Source organism: Corvus kubaryi, unplaced genomic scaffold (genome assembly GCF_017639235.1).
Source record: "Corvus kubaryi isolate FWS band 111438036 unplaced genomic scaffold, C.kubaryi_AGA036_p1.0 134, whole genome shotgun sequence".
Taxonomy (NCBI): Eukaryota; Metazoa; Chordata; class Aves; order Passeriformes; family Corvidae; genus Corvus; species Corvus kubaryi.
The window spans coordinates 27,584-49,673 of NW_024580668.1; the positions used below are offsets into that span (position 1 = coordinate 27,584).

At 38.3% G+C, this 22,090-nt stretch overlaps 1 protein-coding gene across 4 annotated transcripts in view; it reads left to right on the forward strand.

The window, feature by feature from the left end:
* Window positions 1-22,090, forward strand: part of NCOA3 (nuclear receptor coactivator 3) — a 62,948-nt gene that overhangs the window by 5,266 nt on the left and 35,592 nt on the right. For all 4 annotated transcript variants that reach the window (XM_042044191.1, XM_042044210.1, XM_042044201.1 and 1 more), the window contains exons 2-3: window positions 8,254-8,293; window positions 20,949-21,030. The gene's annotated coding sequence lies outside the window, so the exon portion shown is untranslated. The remainder of the gene's footprint in view (window positions 1-8,253; window positions 8,294-20,948; window positions 21,031-22,090) is intronic.

The following is a 22,090-nucleotide window of genomic DNA, read 5'->3' on the forward strand; positions in this document are numbered from 1 at the left end:
CTTTAATATACAAAGGAAGAAAGACATTAGAAAACATATCTTTTGTCAAAGAGTTAACCTTAAAGATTATTTAATGGTTATTTTTAAAATTATTGTAGTTTCAGATACAGTGGTGAAAATCAAACTGAAGGGATCTACAGGTTCAATCTCATTTGTCTACCTTAAAGCTCTTTTCTGTGTAAGTTGTTCTTGTTCACTAAAAGCTGCCTGACCTTTCTCCAAGATGTAGAGGACTCTGTACTTGGAATGTGTCTTGTCTTTCTGTCACTACAGATATTTATCGTTGACTTATGCTGTTTTAGGTTAGGGCCTAAAGAATCCTTCATCTATTGGGTTGAGGTTTGTCTTTTTTCTTAAATGCTGGGGTGGGAGCTAAGCTCTCACTTTACTGTACTGTGTAAAAAGTAAGCAACATCACAACAAACTCTTGTCTTTCTAGTATTAATTGAAAATTTAAAACCAGAACCCTTTAAATGCATGTTAATGGAATGTTGTCTTTTTAAGACAGCATAGTACACTTTCACAGCTCTCAAGCCAAGTCAGGGCTATTGTGCTTCCTTTTCTGTTACCTCTCTTTCCCTTGCTCTGGGGCTGAGTCTCTTGTCATCAGCAAACAGATTTTAACTCAAAATTGCCCATTCCCTCCTTCCTGCCAACAATAAAAGTTAAACCCCAAAACAGACTTAACCATCCAGGCAACTCCTGGCTACCGTCTTACCCCTAGTTGCCCAAACGCCAGTACAGTGCAAGGGGATGGGTGGGATGGGACTATAGTAGCCACAGTCGTGTCAAAATGTAAACTAGAAGGAGTTCCTCTAAGAGTCTGCTTCTGAAACAAATGTGATAGAGAAGAGAGACTCAAGTGGTGCCTGAGCATAGACTGAATTCAGCACCCTCTATAAACCCAGGGGCTGCAACGGGGAAGAGTTGGATGAGATACTGATTGTGTTGTTGCTGGTAGTTCTTTACCTACTGTATCTGCGTTAGAAAACTAATTTCACTTAAGTCAGTAAGGATTGAGTAGATATATTGAATGCTGTCCTGACAACTGATGTTGAGTGACCTGCTGCATTTAATGTGTATTTTTTACTAGTGTAGAGCATACACATATTGCTAAGCAGACTAACTGACTGAAGGGGATAAATACTAGAATAATGTTTATTTTGGAGTAGAATTAATGTCTTTAATCTGTTGAATGGACCACATCTGTAAGGGCTCGGAAGGTCACCAATCCCATGCTGTTTGGTTTAGGATTGAAGGATTTTTAACGGGACTCTAGAATTAGAATATACTAGGTTTTGTTAGGAGAAACTACTTCTTTTGCTTTTTTCCTATACTGTTGTAATCAGTGGTGCTTCATAGGTGGTAAGGGAATTTGTGGTTGCTAGGCTGAGGTTTAAGGACTGAGAATGGGACTAAGATCTTTAATAGCTGCTGGTGTGTGTGTCTAAATGAACCTGCAGAGTAGACTGACACACTTGCCAGCATTTACAGGATTTGGGCTTAATACTCTAGTTTTCACTTCCATGAAATCAAGGTTCATATTTTTGTCCAAGGATCTTTTTATGTGGGAAAAAAACAAAAGGGGAGGGGAGAAGAGTAGAGAACGTCTTTTGTGTACGGTATACCAAGAGTGCCTTTTGTGTCTAGGTCTAGATAGTTTTCAAATTAACCTGTGCAGCTAGGCTAAAGTGAACAACTACATGCAAAGCTGAAGACAAATTATTGTACTCTCATAAAAGTTTGTTTATTGTAGGAAGCTACTACTAAGTAGAAATATATTCTGTGTTTATATGAACACTTGTTCAGAAAGAAGCTATCAATGCCTGTAACACAGATTTATAGGACACAGGTCAATTTCAAATATATCCACCTTACCTGCAACTTCATGGAAGTGATGAAAGTGGGAAGAGTGGCACATAAGAGTAATTGACTTTTTTTTAAGCTCACGTGACAGTGTTTCTCAACCTCCAAAAGCAGCACAGCTGAACCCTCTTACTGTAACACACAGCTGCAGAAGTTATTGTTATTATTAATTTTTTTTTTTAGGGCCCTGTTTGATGTCTGCTTAATATTGTCTGTGAGCTTTTTTCCTGTTTTCTGTCTACCTTTATGTTACACTTATGCATGCAGGAGATCCTCAGTCAGTTTTCAGGGCAGATACTTTATTGAGTTAAGTAGGGATCAGACTTTTTTAAGAGTGGAGTGTCCAAAAGTCTTATTTCAAGTGTGTGACTTGTATCTGGAATTACCTTTTAGCTGACATGCAGGTTTCACTGCTATGGAAGTTTAGCAAATGTTTCTCTAATTTATGATAACGCAAACCTATGACGTGAGCTGACTTTATCAGAGGCAGAACAGTCCTAATACTTGTTTCTGATTAGAATCCACAAATGTTTTACCTGGAATAGGATCTCTTGAACATTAACAATCTATGAAGCGTCTGTGACTGGCCTTTCCTGTTGATTTGAGTTTAAGGAAAAAAATAGTGTCTTGAAAATGCAGTTTAGCTATAAAGTAAACTTTAATGTCTGAGTAATAGTTTGCTATAATTAACTAATAATCTGTTCATTAATCCTCTGTCTTTAAACAGAACTGGTTGTCCTTAATGTTTCTGTTTACTAGCACTCTTCAAGTTTACATGTTTCATTGTTGACGTTTCAGTAATGAGTCACCTTTTTCATCCTCTTTCAGAGCTCACAAGAACTAGTAGCACACTGTATAGAGAGAAACCCTTTGGGGCAACACTATTCCTTAGTGCAAAGTTGGCTTGAAAGCTTTTTCAAGGTGATGAGGTTGCACATGTGAGACTTGGAGTATTCTGGCATGCAGCAGTAATTCATTGTGCTTGCATTTTGCATTAAGTTTGATATAGCAGGGTTCCATTAACTTTATCTGTTTTAGAGAATCTGGAAAAAGATGTCAAACTTACTTTCTAGGTTACATGCTATTGCAAGGTTTCTTCAGTAGACTCATTTCCTTGACCAAGAACTGCTATCTGGATTAACACAGTGAGTGAAGTACCTGTAACTTTCAGTAATACATTATTTCAGGGTACTTTATTTAACACTATGTGGACTTGTGCATATATAGCCTTAGCCACTTGATTTCATACCTAGTATACAGGGTCTACCACAGCACAAGTTTTTTTAAATAATTCTAAAAAAAACCCGATACAGTAGTTTCTTCCTTAAATATTGAGACACTAGTAGAGGATAGATGTATTTACGATGGATCTGTTTCACCAGAGTGGTGGTGCCAGCTGAGGATGTACCTCAGTTGTGGTGGTGTTACTATAGCAACTGCCTTCTAAGAGCAGTCTCAAGGTCACTGATCGGTTGTACCATGGAGTGCTTCTTGCTTAAGCAAAATATCTACACCAGACAATTCCAGAAATGATAATTCTGCTTTAAAAAAGCAACAACAGGGATGCAAAGTAGTATTTTATTTTTGGGTCAAGGGAAAGGAGATTGTCTTCCGTTACGCTGTAGATTCATCCATTACATAGTTGAAGAGTATTATGAACATTGAGAGGCAGATTTTAATTCGAATGTGAGTCATAAATAATTTAATATCAATGACTGAAAAATGTCACATTTAAAAGCAAAACAAAACAAAAAGTAGAACCTGTAGAAGTTGAAGAATTCGAATAGAAATTGGTGACCAAGCCTGAAGTTTCTCGTACAAAAATGACTGCTTATACCGGTGAAAATTTAGACAAGATGGTGAAAACTTACACTGAACTGGGAATTCAGAGCTTCTCATACGTAAGAGCTTTTTAAATGAGACGTTCAGATGCATGCTCTTACCTAAATCCTTGTGTACGTAGTCAGAGAATGTCAAATACATTTGAGAGCATTTTTAGTCTAAGGTGCAGTGATTCACAGGTAAGGCTAAAGAAGGGGGTGGTTCATGAAGTTGAACTTGTGTCTGAAGTTACAATAGATTCTACTATACTGCACGCATAAGATTGAATTGACTAGGCTAAAACACTCAACATGGTTTTCTGAAAGTGAATGGGTAGACTTGTGGGTCAGGCTTATGTCTGTATTTTTCATGGCATTTTGCAGTAGTTACGTCTATTTAAGAACTGTCCAAGAGTTCATGAGAGAAAGACACTGATATTCCACAGCTGTTACAGATTTATTGAGGATTCAGCTATTTGATATCTTCAAAAGCAGGTCAGCTAAGATCCTAGGCAGTAGGAATGTTTTATTCCAATATATGTACAGGCTATAGCCAAAAGTTTCAAGTTTAGGCACATTACTTGCCTTGGCAACCTCAAAAGCTTTTTTAAGTTCTTTGCAGTCCCACAGCTGATTCAGCTTTCTAATGTAGTATTTTGAACAAAAGGTTGGATACTTTCCTATAGTCAGACGCGCTGCCCTGAAAGCTTTTCTAATATGGAGCCTTGATATTTAGTAATTCTAATCTGGTCTAGGCTTTTTGTTTTTCTGGAATAATAAACTTGCAAAACTTTCAGACTTTTCTTCCTCCCCAAATACAGCTAGCAAGGAGTTTCACCACAGACTGATTCATTTAGAAAAGATTTTCATGTGCTGTTATGGTTAAAAACAAGCAAGGAAAAAAACCCAAACAACTCAAAAAAACTGTACATGAAATAGAATATTTTTCTTCTAGAGTTACGCTGGCTCCGTAGCATCAACAGTGGAAAAAAAAAGTAACTGACAGTCCTGGACAGACTTTAGCTGTATCATTTGAAACAATGATACAGCTAGAGCTATTGGTTAGTGTAAAACAAAACCAAAGCCACACCCACAAAAGAATACAGCTGAAAAGTGGCTTGTTCTAACTTGCCTAGTATATACTAAGACAGCATTTTTAGCATATTTGTGCTAAATTAAAGGCCCTGAGCCAACGATTTCAGAAGCTGGTCTGACTTTTCTCTGTATGCTTGCATTTCAATATTATTCTAAAGAATCTGAGGAGACATGGAACAGAATTAAGCAGCTGCTTAAGGTCTAACTCGAGATTGGCCACCGTCACAGAATCACAGAATGGATAAGGTCAGAAGGGACCGTCACAGTGGGTCGTCTGGTCCAACCTCCCTGCTCAAGACATCCTAGAGCAAGCACATTGCACAAAATTGTGTCCAGACAGTTTTTGGATATCTCTTCTGTGAGGGAAATAGTCAGTTAGTTTGTAAGTGGTGTGTCATAGCTGGTGGAATTTACATTAAGATTTGTTACATAAGACAATATGGTAGACACGTTTTGCAGAACAGATGAAGCGGCTTTTATTTTACATTGAAACTTTCTTAACTCTCATGAGAGGATACAGCTTGTTAAATACAGCTTGGTCAAAACAACTAGTTTTCCAGGAAAGTTGTGTCACTTTTTTGAAGTAAGTCTGGAACAAGCCTAAGATATAGAGCTGTTCACCCACATTTCTAATCAACTTAAATTTCTTCACTGGCAGCTATCTTAGTAGTTCTTTCCTCATTCTAGGTGAAAGAGAAACTTCATGACAAAGGCTGCTAGAATTTGGCATTACCTTGAATCTGCTTTACTCCATGCAGTCCTACATTGTCTCTGTTTGTCAAAAGCTAAAGAAACAGAAGGACAAAGCACAGATCAAGCATCAGATAAAAAAAAAAAATTTAAAATGCTTTAATAGTTTTAAATAAGCAGAAGTTACAGCTTCTAGAATGAAGCTGTTTCGGTGGTTTTCCATTTGGGATTATTTGTTCACCTTGGGTTTGATGCCATATATCCAGATGTGACTGACCTGTCTCGAGGCAAAGTTTACTACAGCACTTTTCTATTGTTCAAGCTTAAAAAGCTATTACTGTCATCTTGTAAATATTAAGTTCTGTATTAGTTACAATTTACTGTGACAAGGCAGAATTTACTGATGTCAGAATTGGCAGAAATTAGTTTAATCCTCTCAGAGAAATTAAGTTATTGCTTACATGCAGTAAAATAACATGAAGATGGTCCCTAATTCACTGTTTTCCTAGCAGTCATCTGAAGCAGTTTCAGTATCTTCCATATGTATGTAAATACATCACGGTATCTGCTGCTTCTAAATCTCTACAAAAAACCAGATAGTTCATATAGCCTATAATTCTTCAAAGAGTTCTGGCCTTCAGTCAAGGCTACCTTGCAGTGTTGGGGCTCAGACATACAGGAGCGCTCAAAACCAGTTTGTTACCTCTTAAAGGCTAGCAGATGCTCATGCCTCTTCCCTATTTGTTAGCCTTCTTGAAGTGCAGTTGTATCAGGACATTTTCAAAGGGGTTGTCATTCAGTTCACTATTATGTCAACTCCTAGTAAGTCTGTTGTGAGTTTGGCTGGGTTGCTTTGATCTCGTGAAATGCTTTAAGAAGTATCTTGAGTAGCTCTTACAGCAGTATCCTAAATTTCACTTTTAAAAAGGCTTTCTAAAGAAATTGTTGTATTAGTGTCAAACTACATGGATGTGAGGATTGTTACTCTGTGACCTAGAGCAAAATGGGAGTCCAGATTTTTTTTTTTTTTTTTTTTTTTTTTTTTTTTTTTTTACTTTTGGAATGAAACATGCTTATGAAGTACACCATGATAAAGAAAAAATAATAATAGCAAGCAATTAATTGCTAATTTATAAAGCCTTAATTTGGTATACTGGGACAATGGGGGATTGCATTAGTTGACTAGGTCCAAGTAATTTTTATGGAATCACTTGTTGGGCTACTTTTTTTTTTTTTAAAGTAATTATATAAAAATTTCAACATCTGACTTCCTGACTGCTTATAATCCTTTCTCACGTATTAAGTTACTGCTAATGAGAATGCTAATGACTAAAGTTAAAAATAGAGCATGTTGAACTTTACATGAACCTTAATATCTTTTCCAGCTTATGTAAGGATTGTATTGTGAATTGTGTATTGTTTAATTGGTTTCTCACTGATTAAAAGTACTAAAATTACTGCCACTGCTTTGTATATTTGCTTTACAAATTTGCTTTACAAATTTGATGCAAAGTTCAAGCTTGAGATGGGATTTCTAAGTCTTAGTGAGACTTTCTCTTCCTGAAGGCAAAATGTATTGCTGAAGACATAAGACAACTGAAATGTGTTTATTGTCAAAGCCTAAAACAAATTTACTTTGTTTATCTGGGCTTTGGATAAAGCTAGCGTGGCAGATGAGATATTTCACTATAGTGTTAGATGCTGAGGCCTTGCAGAAGTTTCCAGTGTTCTTTGAGCTTGGTTTTACATGTATCTTTATTCTGCTTATTGCAAACTCATTTATTGACTTAACTGGTAAGTTTGCTAAATACGTTATAGAAATAAGGTTGACCTTGACTGAAGCAATTCTGCTCTGAGCAGAAGCTTAATGCATGAAGATTTGGTCAACTTCAAGAAAAAAACTCAAATCCTTCTTGTTCTGGTAGTAGATTCTAGTGTGGCTTGGTTACCTCTGATATTTTATTCTTGTCTTCTATAAATGAGATCTGGTAACCACAAGTAATAATTGCAGTCAGAGTGGTCATTGAAGACGAAGCTGTGGTGATTTAAGAGAACTTACTTTTCAGGATGACTGACTGGATGTATCGCCAGCACTTGGGTTAGGAGACTTGTCCTTACTCCAGTGATGCCTTTGTCTTTATGTGTAGTGTTTTACTGAGGGAAGAAGAGGGCATGCTATAATCAATAAATATTTGTTCAATTTTCCTCCACTCAATAGAATAAAAAATAAATCTGAATTAATTCTTCTGTCAAAACGACAGACCAGTGCGAAGTAGTGCTCCAAAAGTTGAGTGTTGTCAGTAAAGAAAAAGGTTAGAAAATTGAAAATACTACATCATTATACAGTCATATTATGTCTTCCTCTTGAATATAAGTATTTCTGGTATATGCAGTATCAAAAAGAATATAATGGACTATGTTTCTCTGTATTTTTAATGAGAAACAGAATTTCCAGCATTTCTCTCCCTTTTTTTTTATTTTATTTTGTTGGCCTAACAGTACAGGGCAGATCTATACAAAACCGCGAGTGTAATGGAAAAGCGACAGGATGAAAGCATTTTCTTCTTCACTCATTTCACTTACTCTCCTTATTATCAGATGGCAGGGCTAAAAATAAAAAAAAAACCACTTTCAGATAGTGTAGAGCTTAACTACAGAACTGACTGCCACAGAATATCCAGCAGCTAGGAGACTTAGTCCTTTTGAACCAGGAAATTCCTGAACAGTAGACTGTAAAGTTTGAGAGTACGCCAGAACACATTCATATGCTTTTTCTTTCTAGGTATTGCTACTGGCTTCTGTTGGAGAGAATACTGTGCTAGGTAAGTTTTCTGTCATAAGTACTTTGTTTTCTCTGCATCAATTCTCATAAACAATTGATATTTAGGGAGTTAAAAAAGGGAGAAACTTTCAATTCCCTTAGAAAAATAAAGGGGTTTTTTTATGTTCTGTATTAATATCAAATATAGTTTGCTGTCTTCCACCTCACTTAAACTTGAGGAAGTTCATGGTGTGACCTGGCCTTGGTATGTATCGCAGTATCTAATGCTATCAGGCTTTTTGGGGAACACTTGGACCATTAAAGCATGCTCCTCTTCAGCTGTGGGATGGAGTGCTAGCATCCTTGTGTGTATATATCTGTGTTCCGGTTTGGCCAAATTCAAAAATACATCCTCTGAGAAAAGGCAGGTCACAACCACCCCTCCCCCACCAGGTTCGGGAAAAAATAAATTTTCCTCGAAGGAAAGTGAAAGAGATAAAAACTATTTGTTTAACAAACACATAGGAAAAAAAGATAATGATGCTAAATAATACAACCTCTTGATCTGCTGAGAGAAACCTGGGAAAATTTCAGAGTCCTTCTGTAGATGTCTCTCTCCCCCTCCTTGGAGCTGGGACGGGATGGTGGGCCCACCTCCAGGGCCACGGCCTCAGTAGAAACTCCTCCCAATGTATTCTGATGTTGAAACAGTCCAGCAGAGAGAAAAGGAAAAAAAAAAACGAAGTCCCAGGAAAACAAAAGTTCAGCTCTCCAAAGGAAAAGGAGCTGAGGAAAAAAAACTGCTGAAAGCCAACTGGAAAGAAAAGCAAGCCCGGGTGCTTCCCTTCCCTCTCGCTCTCCTGCCGCAGCTGAAAAAAAAAAAATTGCTATCTCTGTGTGACCTTGAACAAGCTGCAAACTGCTTTGAAAAAGTTTTGCTCAGTTTTTCCTTCCTCCTCTCAGGCTCAGTTTAAAGGCATAGAAAGGCACAAGAATTAATTTTTGGGCATAGGGCAGCGATATGGGATACACATCATAAAGTCACCCCAAGACATTCTGCCTTTGGTTTTTAATTCTCTCTATCACCAGTACTAGAGTTTTCTTCTTCCTGAAGTAACCAATAATTGTTCTGAGCAAAGTATTCACGTTATTTTGAAAGACTGGTTATGAAATAGGATTTCTTAGCTAAATCTGTTCTAGGCTCAGTGCAGATACAATGCTAATTGCTGCTGGGTATTGTTTGTTTGAGGTTTGATCATAGCTCCTAGGGTAAGCAATTTAGCCTTCAATACTCCATTAGATTAATATGTCAGCCTCTATATCTGTTGCTGGAGAGTAGTGAAACTGAAAACTTGTCTGGACATTCTGTTCAGTGGGATTTTGGTCTCAAGAAAGGAAGCACCTCCTTTGGAATAATCTCTTGTCATAAGTTCAGCCTCTATGCTCTGCAGTTTAGCAGGTGCCCTGGAATAGAATTCAGGTGAGCTGGCTTGGTTAGAATGAGGTAAGGTTAAAGCAAAATGAAGAAAATGAAAGGAGACAGTTGAAAGCAAACCTTTGGAGAATAATCTCTTCAAAGGACAGAAGAGTTTGTGGTTTTTTACAGATAGCTGTGCTCATCAAAACATTACAGTTCCTAAGCCATGTTTTGTAGACAGGTGACACACTGAGGTAAATAGTACGAGGTGGAGAGAAGTGATAAATAACATTTGCTCTTGACTGGATGCAGGCACTGGTCTGAGCATATTGTCTGTCATAAATCTACTTTCAATAAAAAAAAGTCACATCAATTTTATTCTTTAAGAGGATTAATGATACCAGACTTAAGTTTTGTATGCTCTTTTCTTGTGTTCCCTTCATGGTGTGCTGTGATTATCCTGTTATTGTTTGCACAGTGTTACTTAGAGGCTTCATCTATATGAGATTCTAGCAAGCTTTCGTACTGATGAAAGCTCAGGGGTAGGTAAGGCTTTGTAGGTTTTTGAACTTTCAGTGGACTGTTGGGTACACTAAAAAATACTTACTGGACTTTGAAAAGAGAAGCTATTCTATGCCTAGAGACAATTACTAGTAACTTTTCTCCTAATAATTTTGACGGGGCCCAAGAATATAAACTTCTGACTGCGGTGTACCTAAACGTAACTTCCCACGCTGTGTGGGATGTACTGTAACAGAAGCTCATTCACTGGATGAATGCAGTGTGGCATATACTGATAAGAAAACTCACGCCATCAATCATGCTGCATAGCCGATCTTCTCCGCTTGTATGGCATAAATGCATGATCACGTGCTACTCAGTTAGCTACTATGTTTTATTTGCTTATCAGATGCTAATATGGCAACGTTGCAGTGCAGTGATGTGGCTGAATACTCCCTTTAAAGATCAAGCAATGGCTCTCCAGCTCAGGGTTTACTGATTGTTAGATACAATTCAGTCAGTCTACGTATATGGGAACGAAAGAAAAAATGCATGTAAGAAAAAAGTAATAATAAAAAAATCTACAGCTCTGTCCTGGCATTTCCATCAGTGCACTATCTAAGAATACGTAAAATTTGCTTCCTGATGATGTGAAACTGCACAACTGCTTAGCTATTTATCTATAAACAAGGAAGGAACTGGATCTGAAGACATCATAAATGCTTTTGTTGAAGAGGAAGGATATCATCCCATCTGGTTTTGGTAGTCATTGACCTCTTGTACTAACTTCCAGAATGGCTGCTAATCTTCTTAAAATTACTTGGCATTTCTATGCTAATGGTGCTCGTGTCATTTTGGAGGGTTCTGCAGATAAGCATTAGTGTTTGAGAAGTGCCATTTGTATAAAAACTTTCATGAGTAAGACTGATTTTCTGCCTGTTTGAGGAATCTTAGGGAGCTTAATGTGAAATTTGTTGGAAAATGGCTTTTTAATGAAAGTGAAGATACCGCTTCTTTAATAGAACATTAGAAAAACTAGGAGCATAAGGTTTTTATGCAATGGAAATTTCTCGTAAAGAATAGAAAGGTTTGGACCACAAAAAAAATCCAGAGGGCACTGAGAGCCTTATTCAAAAGCATGCCGTTTTTTCTCATAAATGGGAGGGGAAAAAAAGATCCTTGGTGGTAGGAATGAATGTTGTGGTCAGGATTACATACTTTGTGTCCAGTAAAGATGGGACTGTTGATGTATGTATAAAAAATCTAAAGCGTACATGATATTAATAAAACATACCTCTTAACTCAGAACCAAAAAGAATGTGGTAATATATCTTAAGATTAAACAAAGTAGGATCAATTGTAATGTTACTTTCCTGTCTTAGTGGCCTATTGTTGTAATGGTAGGAGTTTATCTCTGGGCTATAGTACATAATTCCCTGATGATAATGTTTTACTGAAACTCATAGCATAACTATGCTAGCATCAATTCAAATACCATGAGCAAAGTTAGTGCTGGTTGGTCAAGGTTTTTTTCCGTCAAGTATTAAAAGTCTCTCAGGATAGGGATTCTGTAGGCTGTCTGAAAGTGGTTCCTGTGTTCAATAACTATTTAAAAACTGAAATTTAACTTGTTGCAGGTAATAAAGCTTGCCTATTGCCCTTTTCTTGTAGTTCTCGGAGGAGACTCTGGGACTCTCCAGTCTCTAATACCTCTCTAGGTGGTACTTCTCTGTTTTATGTAGCACTGAACAAAGATACCAACCTTGGGACTTTTTCCTTTTTATTACTTCACTTTGCTTAATTTTTAAATAATTGAGCCCTTAAATCTTAAGATTTCATTTGACCAGAGATGTACACAATACCACTGCACCTTTGTTTTGAGCAGTAAATTGTAGTGGATGCTCTGTGTTACAAACATTGGTACACAGTGGGTAGGTAACATCTGAAATATAACAAGATAACCTGACTGTATTGTGGAAAGATTAATTAACCTGATTTGGGGGTGATTCTGTTCTGCCTTTATTTTTCAATATAACTGAAGGTACTCTACTAAGCTCTGTTCACTGTGAATGAAGCATGGTAAGGTGTATGAAAAAGAAATAGAGAAAAGGGGATCCTAATTATTGGAATGCTGAAATCTGTTGGTATAATATAGGTAGACAGCTGATCTTGCTTCAAATTTTGAATGGTAAGCATTTTTGTTGAACTAAGTGAATAACCTCTTGCAGCCAAACAAAATGTACCTGCATATACTCAAACTTAATCAGATTTTAATGACAGCATTGAGCTTGAAACATTTCCATATTTCAAGGACAAATTGGTGTTTAGAAATGTCACCTTTGTATTAAGTAGCTGTACATATTCCTTTCAATTAAATAAATCATATATAAGCACTGATGCTATGCATGGAAAACTTGAACTATTTTGATTTCCTTTCTTCAGCAGCTTACTTTGGCTTTAGTAGTTTTTGATCTCCTACTCTCAAATCTGAGAGTCTAGTTATGTCAAAAACTCATTAACAGGCCTTTAATTACTATTAGATCAGCGGATACCAAGATCTGATCTTAAAAACAGAGGATGTGTGTTTTTCAATAAATTTAAAAAATACTCTATTTTAGCAGCACGATGGAAACAGATACAAAGTAGGATTCTCAAAAGCACTCTTAAGACACCGGGCACTTAACTGCTCTTAAAGCCAGTTTGTGTGAGTCTGAGTAGACTCATGCAATTTGAAACCCTGTAATGGATAGATGCCTTCCCCCCTACCCTCTCCCCACAGCACTCAAACACTTTTTCAGAATATGAATCTACGTTTTCTAAACTGTAACGTTTCCAGTGTAAAATAATATCTTTGCTTTACATTAATTCTGTAACTTAATTCTTGTGCAAGCACATGGATAAATGTTCATAAGTACTGCATCTGCCAACTAGCAAAATGTGCCTAAGGCAAGGCAGTGGGATTTATGGAGTATATTTCTTCCATGCTCATGGGCCCACACATATTGATGGGTCTAAATATATTCCAACAGTTAAATCAGTGATTAAATGCCAGTTTAAAGTCTCCTCTAAAAGGATGTTCTTAATCAGAAGTTGGGATCTGTCATAATCAAGACAGTATGTATCCATGTTGTTTACTCTTCATTAGAAAAAAACTGTGTGTCCTAATTTGAATGTCATTGGAACTCCCTAAGTACCCATGCTGGGCAAAGGCCAAGTTAAGATACAGGTCCTCGACAGACTTCAGATCTCCATTTATGAGATAATTATCTATTACTGTGTGGTAGATTGGAAGTCATTGCTGTGTAACTGCTTATGAGACTCTGTGGGATTGGCCCCCATCAGTTCACAGAAAAGACTACTGTAGTCTTATTCGTCTGTTGTGTCATCTGTGCAGTGCACTATTTCAGCAATCTGCTTAAAGTAAGAATGTGTGGAAAGGGTTAAAGAAGTGTTGAGAGGTGGAGCTGACAATACTTTTTGAAGTTTTTTGAATGAGCTCACATCCTTAGTATTTTCAGTGTAAGGTTCTGTATGTCTTTAAAAAGCTTATGGAAAAGAAGTATAATTTGCCATAAGGAAATTTCTACTCTGTTTGCCAGTGAGGTAGTCATCGAGCAGGATGCCACCCTGGTCACTGAACTGAGTGCGCCTTCTACAGGGGTTACTCACTGGAGGGGCAGGAAAGTGGGGTTTTAGTGCTGTTGGCTGAGACCTCCAGCTACCATTTCAAATGAAATCTTGGAGGGAAGTGTGGCCTTTGCTAAGCCCTTGATCCTGCTGCTGCCTCATGCTTTGTGGATGTTGTGTATGGGTGTGGCAGTATAACCTAGAAAAATGTCCCTGTTCATTAACTACTGTGCAGCCAGGGACTTTTAACTGCTTTGTAGCTGGCAGGTTTATAGAGAAGTTGCTCTTGGTTTTGGTAATGTAGTGATAAAGCATGTTCTGTCTTGTTATCATGGAGGAGCTGTGCAGCAACAAAGCAAACTTGGTTAGATGAAATACTTGAGGATCTTGGCAACTGGTTTAAACCAAAACTAAGCATGTTCAAGTACTTCAAATATGGCACTTACCAGCTATACAGAGATCTTCACTGGAGCAACAAGATGAAGTTCAGTTTGCTTAGACATTCGATCAGTTTCTCTTCCAAAGCTTTAATTTCTTGGCTTAAATAAAAGGTTACGCTTTGTTCAACAGAATTCTCCACTCATTTTTTAAATGTCTGAACCAAAAAGTAGTTCTGAGGCGCATGTCAGAGACAGGCATTAAACAATTAGAACAGGCTGCTGTGATGGAAAATGTTAGGCATCCTTAACCACAGATGTAGTCGTGCCTGCACAGGCACCGATATGCTGTAGTTTATTTTTCTATTTTAGGCAAAGATGCCCACCCAAAACCAGCAAGGCTCCTTTCTTTTTGCTGCACCAATTTGTCAAAATTAACTTTCATTCAGGAGATCATCCTAATTTCAGCCTGGTATGAAACATCTGTTGCAATGATGGGTGTATCAAGGCTGTTTTATTAAAGATGAAGTATATTAAATTAAAGGTGAGTGTGTGTATGTCTGTGTGTCCCCTGATGTCCTTGTGGAAATGTCTGTTGATCTATGGTTTTAAATGTTTTTCAGTAATAGATTCCTTTCACCCTGCTGCCAATGTGGTACTCCAAATTGTAGAAAGAGCAAAAGTAATACTATTTCTGTTTGGTAGGGTCTCATTTTCATGACCTGTTGTGTTAACAGGGAAGGGAAAACTACATCTGATTGGCCTCATGCATAATGCAAATGTAGCACATTTTAAAAACAACTTACTTTAAAATACCCTTACAGGGCTAAAAATATCTTTACACATAACAGGTGAACACAGCTTATTTCTAATTGTTTTCGTGAGCTAGGTACAGTCTTCAGAAACTGGAAAAATGCATGCTGTAGACATCTGTAAAGAACTTGCATGCTTTCCCAAAATGTGTTTTTCCTACATGACTTCAGAATAGGACACTGGATTGGGTGGAGTCTCACAGTCTCAGTAGGACTGAGACATGCTGTTAATTCAAGGGCGGGCAGTCTCTGATCAGCTTCATGAACTGCATGATAAAACATAGATAGTATTAAAAAAAAAAAAAAAGTACATTTTTGAGTAAATTGCATACAGTTTAGTAAAGGGTCCTCAGAATTAGCCATTTTTTTGCAGGCTAGCTGGTGCATCATTGTGAATCTTGTTTGCTTGGAACAGTAATTATACAGACTCAGACTTCAGTTATTAGGTTACTTATGTAGTGATGAAGTAAAAAATTCCAAATTTTACTCAAGTTTTGTAATTGGTATATTTTTGGAGACAGTGCTAGCAATTGCCGGTATTGCCTTCCCATCCCCCAGCTTTTTGAGTCTAGTTTGCTTGCAGCTGCAGTAGTAGGCATCTTTCTTTCAGGAAGTGACCTTGGCTTGTATTAATCAAATTCAGAAAACACAGAAAAGCTTCTTGGTAACATGCTGACTTGATATAAAATTTTATAGTATCCATTTTCTTTTAAAAGGAGGCCCTCTTACAAAAAGGGAATTCATGTATGATATCTTACTTTAAAAGAATTTCTCTAAAATGACACGGTATTTAGAGAAGGCAAAACAACAAAACCAAACTGCACTTTTTACTGAGAGGAATGTACCGAGAGCTTTTTAGAAAAGTAATTAAGTCTTAAATTGGTATTGGCAAAACTGTATTTTAACCTAGCTAAGCTGTGAATATACAGCATTATTTGATAGCATTTTCTTTGGTGTCTTTCCATTTTTGAACTACAGTAGAAAAGCTTGGTAGTAGGGCATTAACTCAGTCAGCTAAGGTTATGATGTCTTCAACTTTCTGACTTTATGTTTTAATCACTTCCTGCATCTTTTGTTAGCAGATCTCAAGGCACTAAACTTAACCTCATAGTATCTGCATTAAGCTGCCGCTGTGCCTATTTGCATAGATTAAGAAAGGAATCTACCTGTGTCGGCTCAAGAAATCACTGTTTGACCTTGCCCACCAGGTGGAAATTGTTTTTCTTTGGCTGCTCTGAAATGGAGTGGCTGACTATTCCTGAGGCAGGTTTTAAGGAGGTTTTGCATTATTATCTTATTGCCTAAAACTATTTTGTGAAGTGAGTTGCAGAAGTATGATTTGCAAAAGAATGATTTACAAAAGTTTGATTGGCAGTGTTTTCAGCTGGCATAGATGTTTTGTAAGAGTCTTTATCCTTTTTCTGGACCTGTATAGAGGTCTGAGACCAGAGTATCTTTCACCATTGCAAAGTGCACTGAAAGCCTTTAAGGTTCTAGATAATTTACTGATTTTGAAACTGTGTCTCGATGGCAAATTAGTAATAGCTGCCAACTGAAAAACAGTGGTTTTTTCTCCCCTTACGTTGTCACGTGCATTATCTTGAACAATCTACCTTGGCTTCAGGGTTTGGAAAACTGAGTTGTATTTTCACCGGCATCCTTACCATGAACCTTTTCTGCATGTGGATGGCATATTTACTCATTTTACCTCTTCACAGTATGTTCAGATTCTTGTCATCCTTTCTGCACTGTGTTAGAGATCAGACTACGCCAACATACATGCCTCCAAGTGTTTCCTGATTTGACTGCCTCCTGCTTTGGAATGGTTAGTTCCATGTGTCTTACTCTGCAAATGTATGCAATGACTTGCCATTCTACTTGGTATCAAATCAGAGCTGCTACGATCTCTAAGTAAGCCTACCCCTTTCTGCTGTGTTGAATCATACTCTTAGGTTACAATGATACAGATTTTGCCTGAACTACATGCTTTATATACTTCCGTTCATGATGTATTATATTGTCCATTGCTACACTGAACTGAGAACTCTCTCCGCATCTTCACACATCCTTTAGCCCTCTTTTCCTTGTAGTCTGCAAGACCAATAAAGGGGTGATAAATCTGTTGCTCTCCTTGCTTAAGTGTAGTTGGACATTGACTTTTTTCAAGTTCAAACGGATGCCAAAACAGAATCGTAGATGGTGCCGTTCAGATTTGCTGTCATCAACATTTTCACCAGTCTCCCAGAGAAAAATCTGGTGGCAGCACAGATTCTGAGGTACCCCACCATGGACTGATTCACTGAGTCTGTAGTTCCTGAGGTGAAAACTGCATTGTTAGTGATGACACAGTGGACCAAGAAGCCTGTTCTGTGTTCATGCTCTAGTTCTGTAATAACATGAGTGGAGTAAAAGTGCATCTTGTCTTTTTCAGTGCTAAACCAAGCCAATCTATTATAAATCTCATGTCCAGACCATTTTTTACTTTTGTGGCTATGCATTACTTGTTTTCCTTTGCAAGACACTGAAAACCTGAGGATTTTTGTGCCAGGAGCCATGAATTCTATTTCCATCCTTCATGGAGTAGAAGATGTCCTGTTTTCTAGTCAACATCTAGAAGCAGGCTATTATTACTGGTACTCCAGGGACTGGGCAGCAGTACTTCCTGGGCTGCCCAGCCTTAAGCCACAGCACCGTGGATTCCTCCTTTTGAGGTGAAACAAAGTAAATTACTGCAGCTCTGGACTGCACATTCAGAATCTTTTCTGAGAGTTTTGTGCTGGTGCTCTCCCTCCCCTTTCTCAAGGTCAGACTTTCTTGTTTGCCAGCACAAACAGGCAGCTCATAGCTGTAACATCTCCAGAGTTGTGATGCTTTGATAATGCCTAGTATCAGTTCTACCCCTTTGGTTACTGCCATGGTTTTCAGCTACAGCGGGGGAAAGGGGCCCTACTTGTGCAGGTCTTAACTTCTGCCTCGCTGCCATACTGCTAACGACGGCTCCCCTTTCCTTTTATTTCCATGCTGAAAGCAATGCTCGGTCCGGAGGAGGCTGCTGGGCGTTCTGCTGCTCGTTCGAAGAGAGGGGAAAGGGAGGAGAGAGGCCCTTCTCCCTCACTGTCCGCTCCCTGGCGGGGACGGGCCGGACCGCAAGGAGTTAAGGGCCGCTGCCGCCCGCGGTTCTGTCTGGAGCCGCCGCGCGCTCATTGGTTGCAAAAAGGTGAAATTGAAACCACGGTAAACTTTTGACCCTGTAGCAGTTCTTGTGGAACGCCTTCCCCTTGCCAAGAGTAGAGGGTTGGGTTCCCCCCCTTCCTGTATTTTTTCTCTGTGATCGTGCTGTGCTGCATGCAGCTTCTTCGAGGGAGGAGGAGGACGAGAACAAGTGCTTGTGTGCTGCTAACGGCAAAGCTGGAATATGCCTTTAACAGCTAGTACCAGCTATCCTCTAAAACTCATATCGCTAAACAAGTACGAGGCCATTTTTCAGTTTCCGACATGTTTCTGTATGGTTGAAGAAAAAACAACCCAACAAAAAGCAACCTGCAAATTGATGCTGACGATCGGGGCTAAGTAGAAAGTGGTGAAGGGAGGATGAATCACCCCGTACGCTGGTATCAGCGAGCTCAGTTGCTTAATACACGTGTTGAGCTTTTTAAAAGATTGAAGTGGTGTCTTCTTACTGAAATCCAACGTAGAAATGTCTCAGTATTACTACTTAGTTCATACGTCCGTGAATTAAATACATATTTACCTAACTAACTACTTTTCTGCATCTTCCGTAAACAAGAAAACCCCAAACACCTCAGTCTGGGAGACAAGTAGTGCCAGCTGAACTTCACTGCCAGCTTGCAAAGTGTCAGGGGCCCAGAGAAGCCAATGTTACGAATTTTTATTTAGGGTGTGCGACTCTAGCAAATTCTGGACCTAATTAAAGTGTGTGCCATTTTCACACTATGCAGATTTTATCACAAACCTGCAATATCTGTGGCCGAGAAAATTTGTCTTCCCTGTGTAGCTTTGCCAAAGCAGTCAAATTATAGCAGCATTACATTTTCAGTGAAATACGAACACGACATTTCATTATTCCACGTTTCTTTCTCCTTAAATGTGTCTTTTCACTGACAAAAGAATAGCTAACTTGATTACTTTACTACATCAGCTTCCATTTCCTCCCTCACTAGCTCGTAGGCACAGATATCAGCCTCCTGTTCTTGCTGTAACATTAAATTTACTGAATGTTAAGTGCCACTTAATCCAGCAGTCACTCAGCACCTTACCTAGAGATACCATTCAAAACTCTTCCTCAACAAAGAAACCTGATGCCTGACTACTTCAGTCTGTGGTTTTCATATCTCTCGTGTCTTGTTCTTGCAAATAGTTTCATCAGATTTATATAGCATGTTCATTTTCCTAATTAGAGATTTAGCTGGGGAGGAACCCACAACTGCTGTGATTTGGACTTTTAAAAAAATCAGTCTGTAAACAGTTTAGTGGTTAAGACGTGTTTACAGCAGCATTAATACAGTAGGACAAAATTGTGGCTGTTAGGTGTGGGCGGTTCTTGTAGTGTTGCTGTTCTTGATGCAGCTTTTTCTGGGAATTGAGGGAGTCTCCAGAAGCATTGCCAGCAACATCGAGGGAACAATGAATATTAAATGATTAATAGCAGATCCTCTGCAGCCTCTTGTGTGCAATTCTCCTTGCAACTGCATAAGAAACATGCACTTGTAATGATAGTTTGTGGCCTCCCTGTTTGTTCCAGCTGGTGTTCCTAAGCAGCAGCTATTATATGGTGTCTTTTTCCCCACTCCCTGTGATTCTTTGTTCTGTCCTCCCTGTGCCTGTGTACGTCCTGTCTGCTTCTCATTGTCTGTTTCGTGGCAGTTCATCTGCCTTCACAGTGGAACTGCAGTGAAGCTGCACATCATGTTGCCTGTCACAGTAAAATGGAATAAGTGCTCTTCTAAAGGAGAGTAACAACTGTCAGAAATTAGGAATCACTTCTGAACTCTTATTTCTGAAGCATCATTTAATGTGTCTCTCTTGAACAGTTGCATGATTGCATTGTGGTAACACTGTGTGTACATGCCTTTTAGTGGCAGAAATCCATAAACTCTAAAATTGTTGCTGCACATGCCAGCAGGAGGGTGGGAAACTGGCAAAAAAATGAACACTGACACTGAAGCTACAGAAGCACAAGTTTCATTAGTTTTGTAAATCCTTTAACTTCGAAGGACCCCACTGGGGGGAGTGTTTGTAAAGACTGTTATTGAGAGCTAACTGCTGATAATGAAATGTCACTGGTGTAACCATTTCCTGTAATGAATGTGGCTGGAAAGAAGGTTATCACAGATACTGCGGAGACATTTTGTAACCAAAAAGCATTAAATGAGCACTCACAAACTGAAAATCAGTGTTGGCCTTCTATACTGTTTTATTCTGTATGTTTATTGAGCGTAAATCTTGGTGTTGGTGTCCTCTCCCCGTATGCCACAGTGGAATCTTGCTAGCTACTTTGTAGCTGCCATTTTAAAATTTTCTTCCCCCACCAAGGTTTCTGCACAAGTGAACAAGAACATTTACAGTGAACAAGAAATTTAAAGAGAAGTTCATGCCGTGGTGTTTTCATCTATATTTTTCTCTAGATAGAGTAAGCAGTTTTCTATCTAGAAAGCAGTTTTTTTATCTGCTTTCTTCTAAGCAGAAGGATGGAAAGGTGATTTAGAGGAAATTCTAGAGCACAGCCTCTCAGTTTGGAAAACTACTGTATGTTTCAAAGCTCGTCAGGACAACTATTGCATGCTTCAAACTTCTGCTGGTTTATTAAGGCTTGGCACTTCCCCCTAGATCAGCTCCTCACTCTCATGCTGGCATAAATGATGCTGAAAAAGAGTAGACAGGTAGTAGTTGGACTCCAGATTTTTGTTTGGTTTTGAAACATTACCATTGTATCTGTCTTTTCTGCTTTTATATCTGTTTCAGTTGGTGGTGAAACTTACTGCCTGCAGTGCGATGGTTTCATCGTGGGATGCAATAAGTGGCTTTTTCTTGGCTTCTTCCTCAGGTTTGTCTCAAAACTGTCCTGTCCACATCCTTGGTGCAGCTTTTCAGTGATGAGTGAACTCTTGGTCTTCTGCAGCAATAATGGCTTGGGTTTCTGGATTTTAAATGCCTTTTTGAAGAGCATGTTTATAGCAACAACTTACTGAAAGACAGTTTAAAATAAAATCAATCTATTCATTTTTTACCTCCTCTGCTAGTATAATAATTTTGTAAGTTCTCTTGCAATACCATCAGGATGCACCATGAATAGACACAAAAAATTTTAAGCTGTAGACATGTGAATTCCTTTAAGGATATGTGTACATACACACAGTCTTGTTTTTCAGGAATCAGTATCTGAGAAATTTTTTTTCTCTTTTAATGTACAAACCAGTATGTAGAAAGAATAGTGTTCTTCTGACACAAAAGTGGTGTGATCTTGATGAAGCAGACCTCCTGCTGCAAGTTGCATTTCACCTCCTGCACTTCCTTGAAAAACGTGATAAATACGAGGATTGGGTGCTATAGGTGAAAGGACTTTATGCATTTATAATCTCTGTAGGTTGCATTATCTGTGTAAATGTTTGTAGGTTAGGGTGGGTTGATGTGCCTGGATAATCAGGTTATTTCTAGCTTCTGTTACAGGCTCAGGTTTCTTAATCTCTCAGGCCACAGGGACAGTAAACAGTGGCTTTCCTTACTGATTTCTGCTGAAGTAGAAACAAATAGCTTTGTACTAGCTTTGAATTTGTGTTGATTCTACTACTTGGTCTTTTTAGTGTGTCACTGCATTTTCCTATTAAAAAAAAATCATGTTAAAAATGAGCTTAAGCGTTGAAAGGCCTGTTTGAACTTACAGTAGAGGTATTCAAAGCCAATCAATTTTATTCTGACTAGTAGTCTTGTTGGTCTTAAAAAGATCCCTAAATACTATGCCGAATTTTGAATGAAATTTAGGAAGTCTACATCTGGTGAGTTATAGTAAGAATTTGATATTTTTTTGTTTTCTGCTGCCTTTATTCTAGTACTTTTATAAGGGTCTTATCTACCTTTTCTGATGTCCCGGCAATAAGGTTTTTTGC